At 36.6% G+C, this 13,967-nt stretch overlaps 1 long non-coding RNA gene across 1 annotated transcript in view; it reads right to left on the reverse strand.

The window, feature by feature from the left end:
- Positions 1 to 13,967, reverse strand: part of LOC143248886 (uncharacterized) — a 67,479-nt gene that overhangs the window by 464 nt on the left and 53,048 nt on the right. The gene's annotated exons all lie outside the window — the stretch shown is intronic.

Consider the following 13,967-nt stretch of genomic DNA (forward strand, 5'->3'; position numbering starts at 1 on the left):
TAGCCCAAGCCTTGGCGATGGGTAGTGATAATTAGCTGCTATCCCTCTAGTTTTACACTGCTAAATAAGGGACGGCTAGCGTGTGTGTGTGTGTCCGTTCCGTTCACCCCACTCGTACGATTTGTGACGTCATGCTCCACTTGGCCATCATTGGCTGCGGCTGATCACGTCACATCACTTGGCCTTAATATCTGTACTGCAGGGAACTTCGTGCGCTTAGCAGTCGACTTGTGACTGTAGTAATCGTGCGTCATTTGTGATTTTTTCCTAATCTTTCAATCCCTTCATACTAACTATGTCGAGCAAAAACAGAAAGTGGTCGGAATACGTACAATATGGATTCACGTGTATAACGGAACATGATGGGAGGCAACGTCCTCAATGCATGATTTGCAATGCCAAGTTGAGCAATTCTAGTCTAGCACCGGCAAAGCTAAGAGAACACTCCCTAAAGCTGCATGGAGATGGGAAATACAAGAACACAACGCTTGCTGAATTCAAGGTAAAGAGAGCCAGGTTCGATGAAAAGGCTACTTTGTCTGTTCTCGGCTTTGTACCCATCGACAAACCGATCCTCACAGCATCGTACGAAGTTGCGTACTTGATCGCAAAGCAGGTCAAACCACACACCATTGGTGATGCTGAGAAAAGCTGCTGAAAATAAGTTATCCCAAATTCCTCTTTGAAATGACACCATCAGCAGCAGAACAGATAACATGAGCGATGACATCTTGGCTCAAGTAGTTGCAGATCTGATTACAAGCCCAACAAGATTCAGCCTTCAACTCGACGAGACCACTGACGTTTCCAATTTAAGCTAGCTTGTTGTATTCGTGCGCTATGTGAAGAACGACGAGATAAAAGAGTTTTTTTTTATATTTTAAGCCTTTTACAACAACAACTAAGGCAGCCGACGTGAAGAAACTTGTGGATGACTTCTTCAGAGACAACGATTTCTCGTGGGATATGGTTTCTGCAGTTTGTTCGGACGGAGATCCAATCATGCTGGGAGGAAACTCTGGTTTTGGTGTTCTGGTGAAAGCCGATGCACCACACATCATTGTAACGCACTGTGATCTGCACAGGCATGCATTGGCAACAAAAACCTTGTCTTCAAAACTGGCAGAAGTATTAACAATTGTAGTTGAATGTGTGAACTTTGTGCGAAATAGTGCCCTAAAGCACCGCATCTTCAAAGAGCTGTGTAATGAAATGGGCTCTGAATTCGAGGTACTTCTGTACTATTCTAAAGTTCGGTGGTTATCCCGGGGAAAGGTGCTGATTCGTGTTTTTGCCATGCGTGTGGAATTAGCCCTGTTTTTGCGAGGGCACCAACATTGTCATGCAGATAGCTTCGAAAAATCTGAGTTCATTCTCATTTTGGTGTACATGTCCGATATCTTCAATGCTTTCAATCAACAGATGCAGGGCGGTGGAGTCAACATCATCGAAGCGGAAGAAAACCTGAAGGCTTTTCAAAAAAAAACTACCGCTATGGAAACGACGAACAGAGAATGATAACTTCGCAAACTTTCCCCTGCTGAACGACTGTGTAAGTAAGATCGAAGATATGTCTGAAATCGGATACATTTCTGTACCCGGAGAACTGAAGCAAGCAATTGCCATGCACTTAGATGAGCTCGCAAAGTCTCTCGACGGATACTTCCCCACCAGAGAGTCATATCCAGCGTGGGTGAGACAGTCGTTCACGTTTAGTGTTGCGACCGCAGATGTAAATGATGAATACCTCGACGAAATCATTGAACTTCAGCAGAGCCAGGTTCAACAGCAACTTTTCAGAACAACAACGCTCTCAGCGTTTTGGTGTCACCAAATCGTAGCGTACCCTCTTATTGCTAAGAAAGCCCTTAAGATACTCATACCGTTTGTTACAACGTATCTTTACGAGAAAATCCTTTTCGAGGATGGTAAACATAAAAACGAAGAAAAGGAACAGACTTTGTTGCGAAAATGATATGAGAGTGGCACTTGCCAAGGTGAAGTCTCGCATTTCTGAACTTGTCTCTGAAAGGCAACAGTAAAAGTCACATTGATTTGCAGTAAATATTCATTGAGTTATGTTTTAGTTTTTGAGTGAAATTCATGTTTTGTTGGTTTTGTTCTTTGAACACAGTGATATTATGTGCAATTGATGCATGGTTCATTTTGTGCACGAATAAAATATCTACTTGTTTTGAATTTGAAAAAATCATATTTTATTTTTCCAATTTCGAAGGGTTCAGTGAATGCAAGTACGAAACTTCCGGGGTTCAGTACATTCAACAAGGTAAAGAATCCCTGCCTCAGACATTCAGCTGTGTCACTAGGGGGACACCATTTTCGATTTCTACAGTTGTATCTTGATTTTAATTTTCTCGAACAGACTTATTTCTGTTTGCTGGAAATTTCTACTTTTTATATTCTCTCTTCTTACCTAAAGCCTGGGTAATTTTTATATTTTTTATCATTTCCTTTCTATCCACAATTTTCGTGTAATCAGTTTAATCAGTGTTATCGTGTTTCAGTTTTATCAGTGTTAACGTGTTTCAGTTTTATCAGTGTTATCGTGTTTCAGTTTTATCAGTGTTATCGTGTGTCAGTTTTATCAGTGTTATCGTGTTTTATTTTATCAGTGTTATCGTGTTTCAGTTTTATCAGTGTTATCGTGTTTCAGTTTTATCAGTGTTATCGTGTAATCAGTTTTATCAGTGTTATCGTGTTTCAGTTTTATCAGTGTTATCGTGTTTCAGTTTTATCAGTGTTATCGTGTTTCAGTTTAATCAGTGTTATCGTGTTTTATTTTATCAGTATTATCGTGTTTCAGTTTTATCAGTGTTATCGTGTTTCAGTTTTATCAGTGTTATCGTGTTTTATTTTATCAGTGTTATCGTGTTTCAGTTTTATCAGTGTTATCGTGTTTCAGTTTTATCAGTGTTATCGTGTTTTATTTTATCAGTGTTATCGTGTTTCAATTTTATCAGTGTTATCGTGTTTCAGTTTTATCAGTGTTATCGTGTTTCAGTTTTATCAGTGTTATCGTGTAATCAGTTTTATCAGTGTTATCGTGTTTCAGTTTTATCAGTGTTATCGTGTTTCAGTTTTATCAGTGTTATCGTGTTTTATTTTATCAGTGTTATCGTGTTTTATTTTTATCTTTTGTTATCTTTCAATTTACTTCTTTACCTTTATCTTAAATCCGTTTTCGAATAACTTATTCTTCATCTCGAATTTCGACCAGCTTTCATTTCATCGTTAAAGAGTAAAGCTCACAATCAATTATCTTTGTTGTGGTTACTGTAGGGCCCGAACTCCTATATTTAGTGTCGTGAGTCCTCAAACATAGCGCTGATCTGTCGGGTTGATGGGTAACAGCCTTCATTAATAGCTTGATCTTTCTACTTTAGAGCCCGGCATGGCCAGGTGGCTAAGGCGCTCGAATCGTAATCCGAGAGTCGCGGGTTCGAATCCCCATAACACCAAACATTCTCTCCCTTTCAACTGTTTAGGCGTTAAAATGTGACGATCAATCTTACTATTCGTTTGTAAAAGAGTAACCCAAGAGTTAGCGGTGGGTTATGATAACTAGCTGCCTTTGCTCTAATCTTACACTGTTAAATTAGGGGCGGCTAACGCAGATAGCGTTCGTGTAGCTTTGTGCGAAATTCAAAAACAAACAAACAGTTGTGATTCTTGTGTATATTTGTGTGTCAGTACCGAGAATAATATTAAATAATTGGTTGTGGTCTTTAGCGTAGGAAAATAAAGCTTTACTGACTGTATGAATGCAATTTATTATAAATAACGAAGGGTAATACGGTTTCACAGCAAATTTATTTTACATTGTTAAGCTCAGAAGTATAATTATCAGCAATTCCACGTGAAAATAACATTTATATGTGTAAGAACCTGATTAGAACTACGAATGACTCTTGTAATCGGAAGTCTACATCATTCTGTATATAACTAACTTGAGAACCGTAAATTCGAGCGACTTCACCTCGTGGAGGTCAGTGCTCTAAAATATGCTGTGAAATGAATGTGTGGCGTAGGTTATGTTTGTGCGTTTCCTTTAAAAAATATTGTTTGAAATTTGTTGGATAACTATAATTGTTAAACATTAGTGCAATATTAACATATAAGAAGAGCGCATGTTTTTTTATCTTGCCGTATTAAACAAATTCCAGTTCCTGGGTTGTGTTAGTTGAACATTATTGTCCCAAATGAAAAACAACAAATCATATATTAGAATCAATAAAACTAGAATGTGAAAAAATAGCGGTTAATTAATTCATATAAGGAACAAATTACTCGCTTTATGAGAACGATTATCATAATGGACATAACATCTAAAGGTTAGTTCACGTTACAAACTTATGGTTGAATACTATTAAGAAACTTTAATTGGACGAAAGCTAAAGGACAACACTTGGAAGAAGAGTTTCAATGCTCTCTTTAGAAGCGGAAAACTTTCATAACAGAGCGTTTAGAAGCACATTAAAAACCAACCCCTCTTCTCCAAGTTGAATGAGGCCCGGCATGGCCAAGCGTGTTAAGGCGTGCGACCCGTAATCCGAGGGTCGCGGGTTCGCATCCGAGTCGCGCCAAACATGCTCGCCCTTTCAGCCGTGGGGGCGTTATAAGTTTACGGTCAATCCCACTATCCGTTGGTAAAAGAGTAGCCCAAGAGTTGGCGGTGGGTGGTGATGACTAGCTGCCTTCCCTCTAGTCTTACACTGCTAAATTAGGGACGGCTAGCACAGATAGCCCTCGAGTAGCTTTGTGCGAAATTCCAAATACAAACAAACAACAAACCAAGTTGAATGAAGAACAACGCCCTCGCTTATCCTAATGTGAATAAAGGTTGTGGTTATGAAAAACTCTCTTTGGCTGTTACTTCGCCCAAAAGAAGTCATTGCACCGAACCTGTGTATATCATAAAGAATCGTCAACCATATAATATACAAAGGTATAATGCTGACAAAGGCTTACAAGTAATTACTTAAGCTTCTTGCCACATATCACGATCGTTGACTGTTTAAGTCAGAAAGTTGGCTGAAACGCTGTAACCCCATTCAATCCCAGTAATCCTACCCAATCGCAGTAATCCCATTCAATCCCAGTAATCTTATCCAATCGCATTAATCCCATTCAATCCCAGTAATCGTATCCAATCGCAGTAATCCCATTCAGTCACAAACTTTTTAATTCCCTTGATACGCCTCCTGTGGCCGTTGATGTTTTTGGACTAGTGACACGTCATGTTGGATGACAAATACACCAACAGTGGATGATCTGAACAAAAAAAGCTTATCAATGTATGAGTGAATAAGATTTTCTATCGTTCCTTACAGAAGTTATTACAATAGAAACTGCTGTGCTGAGTGTGTAAATATGGCCATCAGACTAAGCACAATCAGACCCGTTCCTAACCAAAACATCATTCTTGTGGAATGAGGTTAACCCTCATTAGCTGAGAGCCTTTCTTTTCTACCAAATATATATCAACCTAGATTTCTGGTAGTTTTGACAAGGCACACACGCTAAGACAAAGTTATAGTATTGATCAATGAATGCAAAGAATAAGTTTTTGTTATAACATAGATAAACGATAAATCACTGATCCAACGTAGCTACCCTAACCGCTGGAAACGAATAGAAACTGATAAAACACTTTTAAACCTACGGCTCTTGATACTTGAAGTAAAATTGATAACTAAAACTAACGAACCAGTAAAGAAAGGATCAAAATAAGTGCTATGAAGTGTCTGATCAGAAAACGAACAGTAAAATACGAATAATTTCAGGAAGTTGGAAATGGTTTAATTGCTTACTTATTTTTCTCCAGGTTGGATCTCCTTTTCTTTTCCTATGTGGCTCGGCAGTAAGTTTAACAGCTTATAACGCTAAACATTAAGTTTCGATACACTCAGTGGCCAGAGTACAGACAACCCATTGTGTAGCTTTGCGCTAAACAAGAAACAAAGAAATTCCCTTCTGGATAAAAAATGTCTTACTCTCTTCGCCAACTTAGCATCTCGGTTGAGAGTGTGCTATTTTAATGGTAGTAGTTCAAACACTCCTTTCCTGAAGAAGATACTTTGAAATTCTATTGCAAATGAAAATCATGTTCTTACTATAAATGGCTGCTGAAGTTAAGTGATAAAAAAAACAAAAAACATTTTATATACAATACAAAACTTTGAAAGTTCTTTCTCTTTTCTGGACCTTAAATATTTTAAATTTATATTTTAAAAACAAAATAATAACCATTTTCACCAAAAGTAAGACCAAAGAAGTTAGCTTAAGACACCCTGAAATCGACCTCTATTAGGCAAAATTAAAGTATGAATGATTTTTTAAAAAAAGATTCAAACCTATAGTGTAAATTTTATTAATATTATTATATTATTTTAACAATTACGATAGAAATAATAAAAGTAAGAGCCCTTTAGCATTTGCGGCTACTAGGCCTGACCAATGTCTCTAAGCTGTTTATTATTATATTATTATTATAACTATTATTATTTATTACTGCTAATGATTGCTCATTTATGACTGTGTTTTGTGTATTTAATAAATAAATTTAAAAATTCTTTTGAAATTATTTTTCATATTCTGAATTCTTACTCATAAATGTCGTTATCTGCATCTTTTTTTGTCTTCGCCTCAGCCTTTTGTTGGTGAGATGCCGATTTTGTATGTCTGGAGCAATCGTTTATCCCGCCATGCGCCACAGAAAAATTGATATGACAAACTGTACAAAACGCATGACTGTCACTGACTTTTGACGCAATGACCGGATATTTTGCACTATACTTTTTCCTAAATTTTTGATTCACAGTTTTAGTCCTTTTAGATTTGTCAGAAACAAGACAGTCTGGTGAACGAGGCCTCTTTTTTTCCAGCTTGTGAACGAACGCATTGGTGTTTCTATGCCGCTTATAAAACGAGAAATACCCCTCTACGCGAGCGCTGATTGGCTGACAAGCACTGATGACGTAACTATGGATGCCTTCACGTATACAGTATGGAGAAGCACCGCACTCAAACTGTTGGTAGACGTCGGAGATACAAATATTTTTTATGATTTCGAGCACAAACATGATTATCGCAAGTAGCCATTTGGACTATGTCTTTTATTTATTATCAAAATTTATTTGTATCTCATTAGAAATTTTCTTTTCACACCTTTCAAGCCCTATGGGAACAATTTATTCACTTTATTGTATAAGCCTATATAATATATAATAATTTAGGAGTTGCAACAAGTCGTAATATTTGTCTGTATGAGCGTATAATCGTAATGTATACACCAAAATCGTAATGATTACGCTCAAATCGTAATGTTTTGGCATCTCTGGTTTTGGCATTTTAATATAAACTAAAGTATTAAAAATTCAGTATTATGAATTATCAAACATTATCAAAGCTTCGTGATGACCTTACGGTAATTTTTGATATTTCTCAACATGTCGAGGACACTTTAACTTGCCTTGATGCTGAGTAAGTTATTTTAAGTTGAAAAATCCAGTTGCATATCTCCGTTCGAATCCCAGTCACACCAAACATGCTCACTCTTTAAGCCGTGGGGGCGTTATAAAGTGATGGTCAATCCCACTATTCGTTGGTAAAAGAGTAGCCCAAGTGTTGGCGGTGGATGATGAAGACTAGTTGTCTTCCTTCTAGTGTTACACTGCTCAATTAGGGACGGCTAGCGCAGATAGCCCTGGTGTAGCTTTGCGCGAAATTCAAACCAAACCGTTCTTTCTTGAGGTATTGTGATAGCTTTACTGTTTGATAACTTTATTTACTTTGCGTCTATATTTTATAGTAGTGTAAACGTTAATATCAATAGCTTTACTCACGCCTATTCTTAGCTTTCTTACTTCTCTATAAACTGCGAACTTACAGCGCTACAAACCGTATTTCGATATCTATGGTGGGCAGAACACAGATACTCCATTGTGCAGCTTTGTGCTTAGCTAACAAAGAACAAAGAAGAAATAACTGATGCTTTAACTTAAGCCAACAGACAGTGTTGACAAGAGGAAAAAACTGTTCGTAGCGAATTAATAAAGAAGTTTAATTGTTTTTAATACGTTTAACAATAGGTTTTATTATCGATTGTCAAGTGAACAATAATTATGTTAAATAATTTAATTTAATTAATTAATAAGTTTAATAAATTAATTTAAATAACTTAAATAATTTAAGTTAAATTTAAATATTTGTTATAAAAAAGTGAATGAAATTTTTTATCACTCTTCAAACTTTTTCACTCTAGCGTAAAACAATGAGAGTGAGATAATCCTAAAAATTGTACTCCATGATCTGTCACGTGTAAGTGCCATAAGACTTAATATATCGCCATCTGGTGAGCCGTTAGAAAATATTATTTCAACTTTACCTAATGTAAGATAAAATGTGAATAACACTTTATACACAGTTTAGGAACAACCTTTCCTATAATGTAACAGTCAATCCCACTGTATGTGGTGATGATTAGCTGTCTTCCCTCTAGTCTTTCCCTGCTAAATTAGGGACAGCTAGAGCTGACAGCTCTCGTGTAACATTGCGTGAAATTAAAAACAAAACAACCCAAACTAAAATATCTACCACATGTATTGATAGCCTGGTTTTATCAGACACATCGAGCCTGCTCAGTGTATTTTGGTGTTCAATACCTGTTAGCTTTACAGCACAGATATTTAATCAAAAATTATTATGGAGATTAAATTAAAAACACTGTAAAAACTCCAAGTTACTACCTGATTATATATTCATCTAAAGGCTGCTTACTTCTTCTGAGAGAAACCACACTACAAGATAATATATGGCACAGCCACAGGGTCATCAACTATATTATAATGGCTCTCTTATTAATGGAGAAAACTGATTCAGAAAATAATTTCACTTTAACACAAACGTTAAAAATTGAGGAACTAAACGACAATTTTGTTGTTATTTTTTCACTTTCATTTGGAAACAATGATTGAACATATTATTGCTCTTAACCTCATACACAAGTTATATTTGATTGGCACGTATACCCTAAATTGACGCGGAATTTATTTAGTTTGTTGTTTTTTCGTTATTAATCCACCCTTATAAAGGGGGTGTAAACAAAAATACGCAAATTATTTAAGGTATCACATGAAAATGGCTGTGCTTATTTCGATAGTAAAGAAATATTGATTAAGAGTATTTATTTCGTTGATTTCATGGGAAAGGCTAGACTGTAGTGTGTTTGAGCGCCATCTGCCGTATATGACAATATTCGATAGGCTACAAGAACTACAAGTGTGATAACATCACGAAATTAGTTCCAGGTGTTTTAGAGGTCTGGGTCATTCCCAAAAAACCTGAAGGTTTCGTTGCGATCAAGGTTTAGGGTGTTGGCACTAAATGCCTAATGCAATAGCCAGGATAAAAATTGAAATGACTGTTAGGCTCGTAAAAATAATAAAGTAAAGTAAGAATTGTGTGTTTGTTTGTTTTGGAATTTCGCACAAAGCTACTCGAGGGCTATCTGTGCTAGCCGTCCCTAATTTAGCAGTGTAAGACTAGAGGGAAGGCAGCTAGTCATCACCACCCACCGCCAACTCTTGGGCTACTCTTTTACCAACGAATAGTGGGATTGACCGTCACATTATACGCCCCCACGGCTGGGAGGGCGAGCATGTTTAGCGCGACGCGGGCGCGAACCCGCGATCCTCGGATTACGAGTCGCACGCCTTACGCGCTTTGCCATGCCAGGCCCATAAAGTAAGAAAACCGTTAAAGTTTTATGACGATAAGAGGAAATGGAATATTTGCATTACAGACAGACAAACAAGTCTTTTTATAGTGTAAGATATGGAAGAAGTTAGCATTTATGTTTCTTATAGATGTTCAGGAGAGATTTATCACAAGCATACAAAAGCAGGTATATACTAAATGATATCTTTAATCACCCATCAGAACATACGGATATTGAAGTTAAAATCTATGCACTGATAGTCCATTGGTAACATCACAGATATAGAATGCTAAATTCGGGAGCTCGATTTCACGCGTTTGACAGAATGCAGATAGCCTGTTTGAGAGTTCTGCGCTAAGAAAACGACAATAACAATAAAAAACAACAAACAACAACACCAAAATCTTGTTACAGAACAAAAAAAGTGTTGTCTGAGCACGAAAATCAAGAAATAAAAGAGCAATACGTTACAGCCGGGCATGGTCACGTGGTTAAGGTACTTGACTCGAAATCCAATGGTCGTGGGTTCGAATTTCCGTCACACCAAACATGCTCGCCCTTTCAGCCGTGAGGGCGTTATAATGTACGCTTAATCCCACTATTCATTAGTAAAAAAATAGCCCGAGAGTTGGCGGTGGGTGGTGATGACTAACTGCCTTCTCTCTAGTCTTATACTGGTAAATTAGGGATGGCTAGTGCAGATAGCTCTCGAGTAGCTTTGCGCCAAATTTCAAACAAACAAACAATATGTTATAAAATCATTGAAGGCGAATGGTTATCCCATATGTTTTTTTATTTTATTTTTAAATTTAAAACCAAATACAAATGTTCTATTAAGCTAAGTAAATTTATTTATATAAAAGACGTTTCTAAACTTTTATTTTGTGTTTTTAATGTATTTATTGTAGAAATGATGTTCAAAACACATTGTAACGGATTTACTATTATGTATTTATTTTAATATCAGTGTCTGTTCCAGTTAAATATATATACAGATATGCATGTAACTTATAATGTTTAATGTGTACTGCGAACTTCCTGTATATTCACTAAATTTGTAGAAGATTTTAGAACTCAAAAATCAACAGTGTAATATGTGTATATGTAAATACTAGTAATTGTAAGTATTATTAGCAACTCAAATTTCGAGAATCTCTCCTAACGATTATAAAAGGTAGTCATTGCAACACGGGAGAGACAGTATATATATATACATTGTTGGTTTGCAACAGTTAGTATACTTTAAATCTCGGAAGGTGATTAAAGCTTATTAGTCAGGAAACAACAGATATTTGATCAAAAACATTTATAGATTTTTAACATTACAAGTCGTTTAACCGTAGTGAATTGCCATCGGACGTTAGTATTTCTACAGGAACACTGGATGACTTCAGCGGTCAGTGAAAAGCGAGCTAGTTACCTGTTAAGTAAACTATACCGATATGAACTCGAACTTAATTCGCTCATCTTAAAGTGTCGATAAAATATTCAGTTCCAGACAAGATAAAGACTCAATACTGTTTGTATTGTTTGTTTTGAATTATACGCAAAGTTACCAGGGCTATTTGTACTAGCTATCCCTAATTTAGCAGTGTAAGACTAGAGGGAAAGTAGTTAGTCGTCACCAACCGCTGCCAACTCTTGGGCTACTCATTACTAACGAATAGTGATCGCATGGGATTCGTGAAGCGCTAGCTACCTACTTCTTATGGTTATGACACATAAAACCACTTTTCATTAAATAAAATTCCTTCCATCTAAGTAGAAATCTGTATCAATTCAATTCACTAATATTGAGAATTCTTTTGAAAAATCCAGTATATATTGTTCAAGATCATCAGAGAGACAAGATAAAGCTTTATCAAGATAATCAGAGACAAGATAAAGCTTCTGTCTGCCATTTTCGTAAAAAAACCTAGTCATGTTATGTCCAATTGTTGGTGTTTAAAAAAGGAAAAAAAGACAACATCTAATGCGTTCGTGTCTACAGTGGACGTAGTTCTACCAAGCCACCCAGTGTTGTTGATTTAACTACTCATATAAAGTTATCTCGCAAAGCTACACGAGGGCTATGAGTGTTAGTCGTCCCTAATTAACAGTGTAAGACTAGAGGGAAGGCAGTTAGTCATCACCGCCCACCGCCAACTCTTGAGCTACTCTTTTACCAACAAATAGTGAGATTGACCATCACTTTATAACGCCCTCACGGCTGAAAGGACGAGTATGGTGAAAGCGAATAACAGAAAGCACCCCTTCGTCTCTACTTTGTCGCTATTTTAAAACACAAAGTCATTCTGTCCATCCACAGTGTACATCACGTTTTAAGTATAGACATATTGAGTTCTCAAAGCTTAAATAAAATTATTGGTGAGATAACAATGAATAATGTTATGATATATTATAAATAAGCTGTACTGTAGGGAAATTAGGATTTCTCTGTTATTTATCACAGAAACCACCCACACATTTTCATAACCCGGTCAGAGGTTTGTTTGTTTAGTTCTTTTTTAATTTTGCGCAAAGCTACACGAGAGATATCCGTGCTAGCCGTCCCTAATGTAGGGGGCTCGACTCGTAATCTGAGGGTCGCGAGTTCGAATCCTCGTCACTCCAAACTTGCTCTCCCTTTAATCACAGGGGCATTATAAGTGACGATGAATCCCACTATTCGTTTGTAAAAGAGTAGCCCAAGATTTGGCGGTGGATGGTGATGACTAGCTACCTTCCCCCTAGTCTTACCCTGCTAAATTAAAGAAGGCTAGCGCAGAAAGCCCTCGTGTAGCTTTGCGCAACATTCAAAACAAACAAGTCTTTCGCATAAAGCTTCAAAACTAGCTATATGCGTTGTGTACACTGCGAGAAATACGACCTGGAACGTGGTGCTGTAACTTTGTAAACTTAATGTTGACCAGTATATGGTTTTACTCTGATTGCTTCAACTTAAATAAAAAGACCTGAAAATAGAATAGAGAGTTAGATGATTGTTTTCGGATGTGTCTCCTCTTGAGATATTGGAAGTAACTTATTACTTTATATTATCATTTAATACACCAGTTTTATGCAGTAAAATGTGAAAATAATTTGTTTGAAGAGACATATCTTCTATAAAAACGTCAGAAGACAAATTTTATAAATTAAAATGCAGTTAAATTAATTGAGCATTTTTCTTAACTATCAAAAAATTCTTTTCAACTCTTGAAAAGTTCAAATGGCGGTTCGAATAATTTGTTTCTCCGTGTGTTGTTAAGCACAAAGCTGCACAGCGGGCTATCTATGGTATACCCACCACAAGTATCGAAACCAGAGTTTTCATGTTACAAGCGAACAAATTTACCGCTAATTTCGAAACGTGTGATAATTGTATACTAGATGGCGCGGCAAATTCTATTACTGTCTTTGTTTGGAAAGTTGACAGTCTGATAATAGTTTACTGGAATACTCCTGCTTTCTTGTTATAACACCCGTTAATTAGACGAAAATGTAACTTTTAATATTATGTGGTATTTCAGTACAAAACAAGAAAGATACAGAAATTACAATTTGTGCATACGCTTATATAGAACTGATTAACACAGATTTTGAAGATGTAATTATGACAAACTATGTAGAAAATCTGAGATATGTATACGTGAAAACTATTATTAACTAATTTGATGATAACAAAACGGAAGCAAGCAACAGGACACCCTTCAGTACAATATACTAATACGAGTAATAACGCTGCAGATAAATTGCCTCTAACTTTCGGCGTACAATGGATTGGTTTTTTTTTGGCTCAGCTGTAGAATATATGTTCTGAGACTATGATTTATGTCAGACAAAAATAGTTAAGTCCCACGCTGGTACAGCGGTAAGTATACGGATTTACAATGCTAAAATCAGGGGTTGTATTTCTGATGGTAAACTCAGCAGATAGCCCTGCGTGGCTTTGCTATAAGAAAACACACACATACAAAAAAGTTAAAATAAATTCACTCCTTCAATACATCTCTAAATTTTTTTTATCTAAATTACAATGTCAGAAAATGTTGTCAAAATATAGATATTTTTTGTAATTTCTTCCTTGGTGAAATTTGGGTTCTAATTCTCGTAAATTTATGTCTTACTAAAAGAGTAGCGCCCCGGCATGGCCAGGTGGGTTAAGGCGTGCGACTCGTAGTCTGAGGGTAGCGGGTTCGAATCCCGGCCGCACCAAACATGCTCGCCATTTCAGCTGTGGGGGCGTTAT

The sequence above is a fragment of the Tachypleus tridentatus genome, chromosome 4 (assembly GCF_004210375.1).
Source record: "Tachypleus tridentatus isolate NWPU-2018 chromosome 4, ASM421037v1, whole genome shotgun sequence".
Lineage (NCBI taxonomy): Eukaryota > Metazoa > Arthropoda > Merostomata > Xiphosura > Limulidae > Tachypleus > Tachypleus tridentatus.